The sequence below is a fragment of the Hylobates moloch genome, unplaced genomic scaffold (genome assembly GCF_009828535.3).
Source record: "Hylobates moloch isolate HMO894 unplaced genomic scaffold, HMol_V3 SCAFFOLD_21, whole genome shotgun sequence".
NCBI lineage: Eukaryota > Metazoa > Chordata > Mammalia > Primates > Hylobatidae > Hylobates > Hylobates moloch.
The window spans coordinates 14,792,825-14,800,127 of record NW_026652296.1 but is presented as its reverse complement, the minus strand read 5'-3'; the positions used below and the strand labels follow the sequence as shown (position 1 = coordinate 14,800,127).

At 42.6% G+C, this 7,303-nt stretch overlaps 1 protein-coding gene and 1 pseudogene across 1 annotated transcript in view; one reads left to right on the top strand and one right to left on the bottom strand.

Moving 5' to 3' along the window:
- MMP9 (matrix metallopeptidase 9) overlaps window positions 1-7,303 on the top strand; it is a 43,946-nt gene that overhangs the window by 1,805 nt on the left and 34,838 nt on the right. The window lies entirely within an intron of this gene.
- LOC116461408 (ferritin light chain-like) lies at window positions 1,436-2,253 on the bottom strand (annotated as a pseudogene).

Below are 7,303 nucleotides of genomic sequence, written 5' to 3'. Positions count from 1 at the left end.
CAGCACTTTGGGAGGCTGAGGCCGTGGATCACTTGAGGTCAGGAGTTTGAGACCAGCCTGGCCAACGTGGTGAAACTCTGTCTCTACTAAAAATACAAAATTTCACTGGGCGTGGTGGCGCGTGCCTGTAGTCCCAGCTACTCGAGAGGCTGCAGGAGAATCGCTTGAACCCCAGAGGCGGAGGTTGCCGAGATTGTGACATTGCGACAAGAGAGAAACTCCGTTTCAAAAAATAAATAAATAAATAAAAATAAAAAGGACAAAGGGTGCTTTGAGCTGTTACTTGTGTGCACTTGTGTATGAGGGGATTTATCTGGTCCTTTTCTTAGGTAAAGTTTTCTTTCTTAGGTTTCCCTTTTGGGTTGAGGGAATGGAACAGGAGGCCTCTGGATAGGTTAGGACCCTCATCCCCTGTCCCTTGCAACCAGTAGGACCAGGCCCCAGAGCAGCTCTGAAGAGCTAGGTCAGCACTGGCATGATGACATGTTGGTTTTACTATGTCCCGGCAGTTTTCCCGTGTGGACCCCATTCCTCAGCCGTACAGAGGCATCTGCCCCCCATGCCAGTAGGGTAGTAGGGTGCATCCTAATCTGACCAAGTCACCTCTCCCAAGGTTGGGGTACTCCGAAGTAGCCCCACAGTACCCTCATTCCCTTCCCCACTGAGACTGAAGCCTCCTAGGAGGTAGAGTCTGCAGTGAACTATGAGTGCGCCACTGCACTCTGGCTTGGGTGAGAGAGTGAGACCCTGTCTATTAAAAAGAAAAAGACTCAATCCTAATCTTAGCCTTTGCCACAGCGTCACAAGATTGCAGAATGTCATGGTACAGATGAAACAGCCTCATCATGAAACCGAAGAGGAGCCCAAGGCCCAGAGGGGGAAAGCTAACAGCCCAAGTTCTCGGCTCCTTGGAAACAACATATCAGAACCCTTCCATCACGAAGACAAGCAGGCAAATCCTTGTATTCTGCCTGTGAATCCAGGGTTTGTTCCTCCAGAGAGCGCAGTCTAGTTCTGGTCTCAGCTTTATTTTTTTGTTTTCTCTTTAAAATTTGTTTTATCTTTTAAAAAATTGTTTATAGAGATGGGGACTAGCTATTTTGCCCAGGCTGGTCTCGAACTCCATGGCCCCAGCTTAGAGAGACTTATGGAAGCAGAGACATTAAAGTGGACAGAGGTCAGAGGACATTAAAGTGGACCATTGAGAAAAATGTAGAAGAGCCAAGAGGGAAAGAGGAGGGAAGATGCCAAGCAGTGTGTGTGCTTTCTGAGTCATGTTTTTTTTTTTTTTTATTTTGCTTCCACAGAGCTTTATTTCCATTTGGTCCAAGGCTTGGAAGAAGGCTCCAGGGTAATTAAAAAGCTGCCTAGTGGCTGGAGGGAGAGGCTTAGGCAGAAGCCCTGATACGTTGGGAGGGGCCCTTAAGGTTCCCAGTCATGCTTGAGGGTGGGTGAGCCTTTCCAAGAGAACCTCATCCAGGCCAGCCTGGGGGCCGGCCACCCTGGGAAGGTTGGTCAAGTGGTCGCCCATCTTCATGAGTTTCACTTCCTCATCTAAGAAGTGACTCTCCAGGAAGTCACAGAGATGGAGGTCTGCACGGGCAGAACCCAGGGCTTGAAGATCCAAAAGGGGGCTGGTTCAGATTTTTCTCCAGGGCCATAGCGGCTTCCGTGGCATTCAGGGTTTATTTATTTATTTATTTATTTTTATTTTTGTCACCCAGGCTGGAGTGCAGTGGTGTGATCTCAGCTCACTGCAACATCTGCCTCCCAGGTTCAAGTGATCCACCTCAGCCTCCTGAGTAGCTGGGACTACAGGCGTGCACCACCACACCTGGCTAATTTTTTTTGTATTTTTAGTAGAGATACGATTTCACCACATTGGCCAGACTGGTCTTGAACTCCTGACCTCAATTGATCCACCAGCCTTGGCTTCCCAAAGTGCTGGGATTACAGGCATGAGCCATCACGTCCAGCCGTGTCCAGGGTCTTACCTAATTCAATTTGGGCCAGTTTCTGGATGTCCTGGAAGAGAGTGGAGCCGCCATACTGGTTTTGCATCTTTAAGGCACCCTTGCGCTTCTCCTCAGCCAATTCGTGGAAGAAGTGACCCACGCCCTCCAGAGCCACATCGTCGCAGTGTAAGTAGAAGCCCAGAGAGGCAGATGAGGAGGCCTGCAGGTGCAAATTGACCAGGTGGTTCACGGCTGCCTCCACCTCGGTGGAATAATTCTGATGAATCTGGGAGCTCATAGGCTAGTAAGAAGGAGCTAACCACAAACAATGGTGTTGGCTGGACCCAGAAGCAGAAGGTGGCTAAGAAGATGGTCACTGAGGTTGCGAGTGGAGAGGAGATTGATGGTGACAGGCTGGAAGAGAGGAAGTCCCAGGATCTCTTCTGTCCAAACACTGTTGAAGCAAGACACAAATCCGTGGGACTGCCAAACGCGACTCCGCCGAGGAGTCATGGTATCTTAAGGAAACAGGAGTTGTTAAATCATCTTCCACTGTAGAGAGGAGGCAGCTGAGGCTCAGAGAGGGGAAGAGACTTTTCCAAGGTCATGCAGCCAGGAGGATGGAGCTGGTATATGGAACCAGGTCTGCCTCATTCCATAGTAATCATACACTTAGGCCGGGTGCGGTAGCTCACGTCTGTAATCCCAACACTTTGGGAGGCCAAGGCGGGAGAATCACTTGAGGTCAGGAGTTCAAGACCAGTCTGACCAACATGGTGTCTACCACAAAATACAAAAATTAGCCAGGCATGGTGGCACATTGCCTGTAATCCCAACTACTTGGGAGGCTGAGGCAGGAGAATCGCTTTAACCTGGGAGGTGGAGGTTGCAGGGAGTTGAGACAGCGCCACTGCACTCCCACCTGGGCGATAGAGGGAGACTCCATCTCAAAAAAACAAAAACAAAAGCAAAAAAAGGAATACCTTAAATTACTCTGTGCCGGTCACCATTCTAAGTGGTTTATTTACATTCATTTATTTATCCTTACAACCACCCTATGAACCTACGAAGTGGTTGTCATTATTATCTCCATTTTACATATGAGGAACTTGAGGCACAGAACAATAAAAGAATCTACCTAAGTAAAGGATGGAGCTAGGATTGAAAACTAAGCAATCTGTTCGGCTGGGTGCGGTGGCTCACGCCTGTAATCCCAGCACTTTGGGAGGCCGAGGCAGGCGGATCACCAGAGTTCGGGAGTTGGAGACCAGCTTGACCAACATAGAGAAACCCCGTCTCTGCTAAAAATACAAAATTAGCCAGGCATGGTGGCGCATGCCTACAATCCTGGCTACTCGGGAGGCTGAGGCAGGAGAATTGCTTGAAAACCCAGGAGGCGGAGGTTGCAGTAAGCTGAGATCGCACCATTGCACCCCAGCCTGGGCAACAAGAATGAAACTCTGTCTCAAAAAAAAAAAAAAAAAAATTATTAATACTTTTAAAGACTGAGCTGTTTAAGAATTTTGGGGGGAATGTTTCTAGCAGTGATTTTTTTTGGCCTTTTTAACATAATGATAGTGTAAAGACAGGAGCCTTACAACTTAGGCAAAGCATTTCATGTGCAGTCCTTCTTCTATCTCCTTAAAATATGTATTTATTTTACATACAGACTTTTACACTATTGAAAAATAAAGTAGGATCTGCTACAGTTTCCCCTGAAAATTTATAAAAAGTGTTGAGATTGTTAGAGGGTAGTTTTAAGTACAGGTGCGCTACCCTAAAAGACTTGCCTATTGTCAATAAAGTGATAGTATTTGTGAAATTATTATTTCTGTTCAGAAATACTATTTCTTAAATCTCCTGGGAATTTGTGGCATAATAAAGCACATTCAAAGTTCTAATGTGTTTATGAGCTCATTTTCAAAATAGTAAGTTTGTCATCTTTAAAATGAACATAACTTGCTTCCTTGATTTCTGAAATGAATTAATTGAAGATTGCTATAGTAATCTTTATTTCATCTTTCTAGAGTTGTTGGCAATTTTATTATACAACAGTGACCATTAGCGAAGGGGGGAAGGGCTTTTGGGTGCGTATTTGCAGGTACTAAGGGATTTACTAAATATAGTAGATTAGCACTGTCACACTTGTTCAAGTAGTTTCAAACGTAGAAAATTAAGTATCAGAGGCGGGTATATGGAGCAATGTAGTTTTTTTTTTTTCTTCAATTTTTAAAATTTTAAATTGTGGTAGAAGCAATGTATTCTTAAGGTGAAAAACCTACCTCAGTTACGTGTGGTTTGTGTTTTCTGGATTAATCTGGATTTTATAATTAGAAATAAAAATGTAAGATTTTGAATCCACTTAATAATTTCTTGAAAAGAATACAAGTCAGTGTAATAGAGAAGCATTCATATATTCAACACAGTAAGACAAAACAGCAGAGACCTTGGATTTGATAATTGATCTGATATCCTGGACAGTATTCATATGTACAGTGATAGGTATCTTTCTTTGGGGTTTTTGTGTGCATATGTGTGTAGTGTAGTTTTGTGGTTCTGAGTTGGTGACCAGTAAGTTCCATGTAGTGCTGGCACTTATTTAATAACTATTCATGATTTTGTTAATAACTTGTTATAGGATTCAGGCATATATTTTCAGCATAAGAAGCCAAACACATCAGCTTGTCGTTGGAGAGACTATATTAAGCGAGAAAAACATTCAGGAATCAGAACTTTAACATGTTAAAGTTAGTGCTAAACATGGTCATATTGGGTCTGAACCTATCCTAATATGTAACCCTAAAGCTTGACTTTTGCACTGGAACTACGCTTTCATAAATAAAGGATATCCCATGGGATTGCAATTGTAATCCCATATTATCTATAATTGTAATTCCCATATTATCTGAGAAGTAGTGTGACGCCTTTCTTTTGTTGTTACATTAAGCTGAAAACATAATACTAATAGACAACTAACAGTTTGCTTATCAGGCACATCAACTAAGGCACCTCCCCCCATGCTAAGTTTCTCCTGGATATATGGAAGTTGGTTGTTTCCCAGTTTAAAAACTTGAACTAATATTACCTAAGAAAACCTGAGCCCATATTGTTTTTATTTTACTTAGCTAGAATCTCATAGCATGTTACAGTCATATCCTTATCCCCACTAAAAAGAACCATGTCTATGTGAGAGGAATATTGTATGTGGGAGCTGTATTAAATACTATTATAGGTGTTACAGAATCTTTAAATAAATGGACATGGACCAACTTTCCATCTAGTAGTGTACGATCTATATAGTACATGTCAGTAGCACAAAATGCAATCTTAGTTAGCATTAGCCTGTCTAATCTCAAGAGTTTACTCAAAAGTACTTCTTTGTGTTAATTATTCAGCCATCGTTTTTAGATCTAGTTAATAGGTTCTATTTAATTTGCTGCAACATTTATTGAATGGGTGAGTGAAAGAACTGATGAATATTGGGAAATATCTTAACCATTTTTTAAAGATAATATTACATTAGGAAAAGAACACTTTTAAGGAATTTATAGCAGTGATGAAATGAATTCAGTCTATATCAGATACATCAAACTGTTGATGGTATTTAAATGTGACTTCAAGTTAGTATTTCTGTATATATTATTGATTACTGGTTTGTTTTTAGCTATGTAAGTCTGTTCTAATCTACAGTTCACGTATCGACAGTTGCTCTGGTAATAATAGAATGTTAGTGATGATCACTTGGTGGATGTTGATTAAGTGCCTGTATTTTGTTTTGTTTCCTCTTCTGGATACCCAATAGGTGTATGCTACTTTTTTGGTGAACTTATTTCTTGGAAGATTTGGCTATGCTATTCAGGGTTTTTATTCTTATGTTTTTCTTCTAAACTTAAGTAGCATCCTGCTGCTACCATATTAAAGCTAAAATTTAACTTTTGTGGAAGAATCAGCTAATTCAGGTAATTCAAATATTTGTGGAAAAACATCTGGGTAATTTATTGAACACATTAGTATTGTGTAGACAGCTTTGATTATTCCCATTGCATAGGTTTTTATTGTAGAATAGTCAACTTAATATAGATTCACTTTTAATTTGCATGTATAAAGTAATACTCAATAAAAATTTTTTCATTTATTAAAAAAAAAAAGAAAACTAAGCTATCTGGCTCTAGACTCCATACTTTTAGATTGCTGTACCATTTCTCATCATAATGCCTGACTCTTAGGTGATACTTTGTCTTCTCCTGAGTCAGGCCGAGTGGTTACTATTTTCCCATTTTACAGATGAGGAAATTGAAGCCCAGAGAGGGGAATTGACTTGCTCAAGATCACAGAAATTTTCTGGTGTAATGGAATGGGCTGTGAGCCCAGGCCAGATCTCCTGCAGTAGATAATAATCACACTAGCAGTTATTTATTTATTTATTTATTTTTTTGAGACGGAGCATCGCTCTGTCGCCCAGGTTGGAGTGCAGTGGCGTGAACTCGGCTCACTGCAACCTCTGCCTCCCGGGTTCAAGCGATTCTCCTGCCTCAGCCTCCCAAGTAGCTGGGATTACAGGCACGTGCCACCATGCCCGGCTAATTTTTTTGTATTTTTAGTAGAGACGGGATTTCACCATGTTGGTCAGGCTGGTCTCGAACGCCTGACCTCGTGATCCGCCCACCTCGGCCTCCCAAAGTGCTAGGATTATAGGAGTGAGCCACTGCACCTGGCCACTAGCAGATTGTTTGTTTGTTTGTTTTTGGCTTTTTTGTTTTTTCTTTGAGACAGGGTCTCACTCTGTCACCCAGGCTGGAATGCAGTGGTGCAAACACGGGTCGCTGCAACCACTGCCTACCAGACTTAAACAATCCTCCCACCTCAGCCTCCCAGGCAGCTGGGACTACAGGTATGCGCCATTACACCCAGCTAAATTGTTTTGTATTTTTTGTAGAGATGGGTTTTCCCCATATTACCCAGGCTGGGTGAATTTTTTTTTTTTTTTTTTTTTTTTTTTTTTTGAGAAGGAGTCTCGCTCTTTCACCCAGGCTGGAGTGCAGTGGCGTGATCTCGGCTCCTGGGTTCACGCCATTCTCCTGCCTCAGCTTCCTGAGTAGCTGGGACTACAGGCGCCCGCCACCGCGCCCGGCTAATTTTTTGTATTTTTAGTAGAGACGGGGTTTCACCGTATTAACCAGGATGGCCTCGATCTCCTGACCTCGTGATCCACCGCCTTGGCCTCCCAAAGTGCTGGGATTACAGGCGTGAGCCACCGCGGCCGGCCGTGGGTGAATGTTTACTGAGCACTTAACAAGTATCAGGGGCTGCAATCAGTGTTTTGTATGCATTTTTTTTTTTTTTTTTTT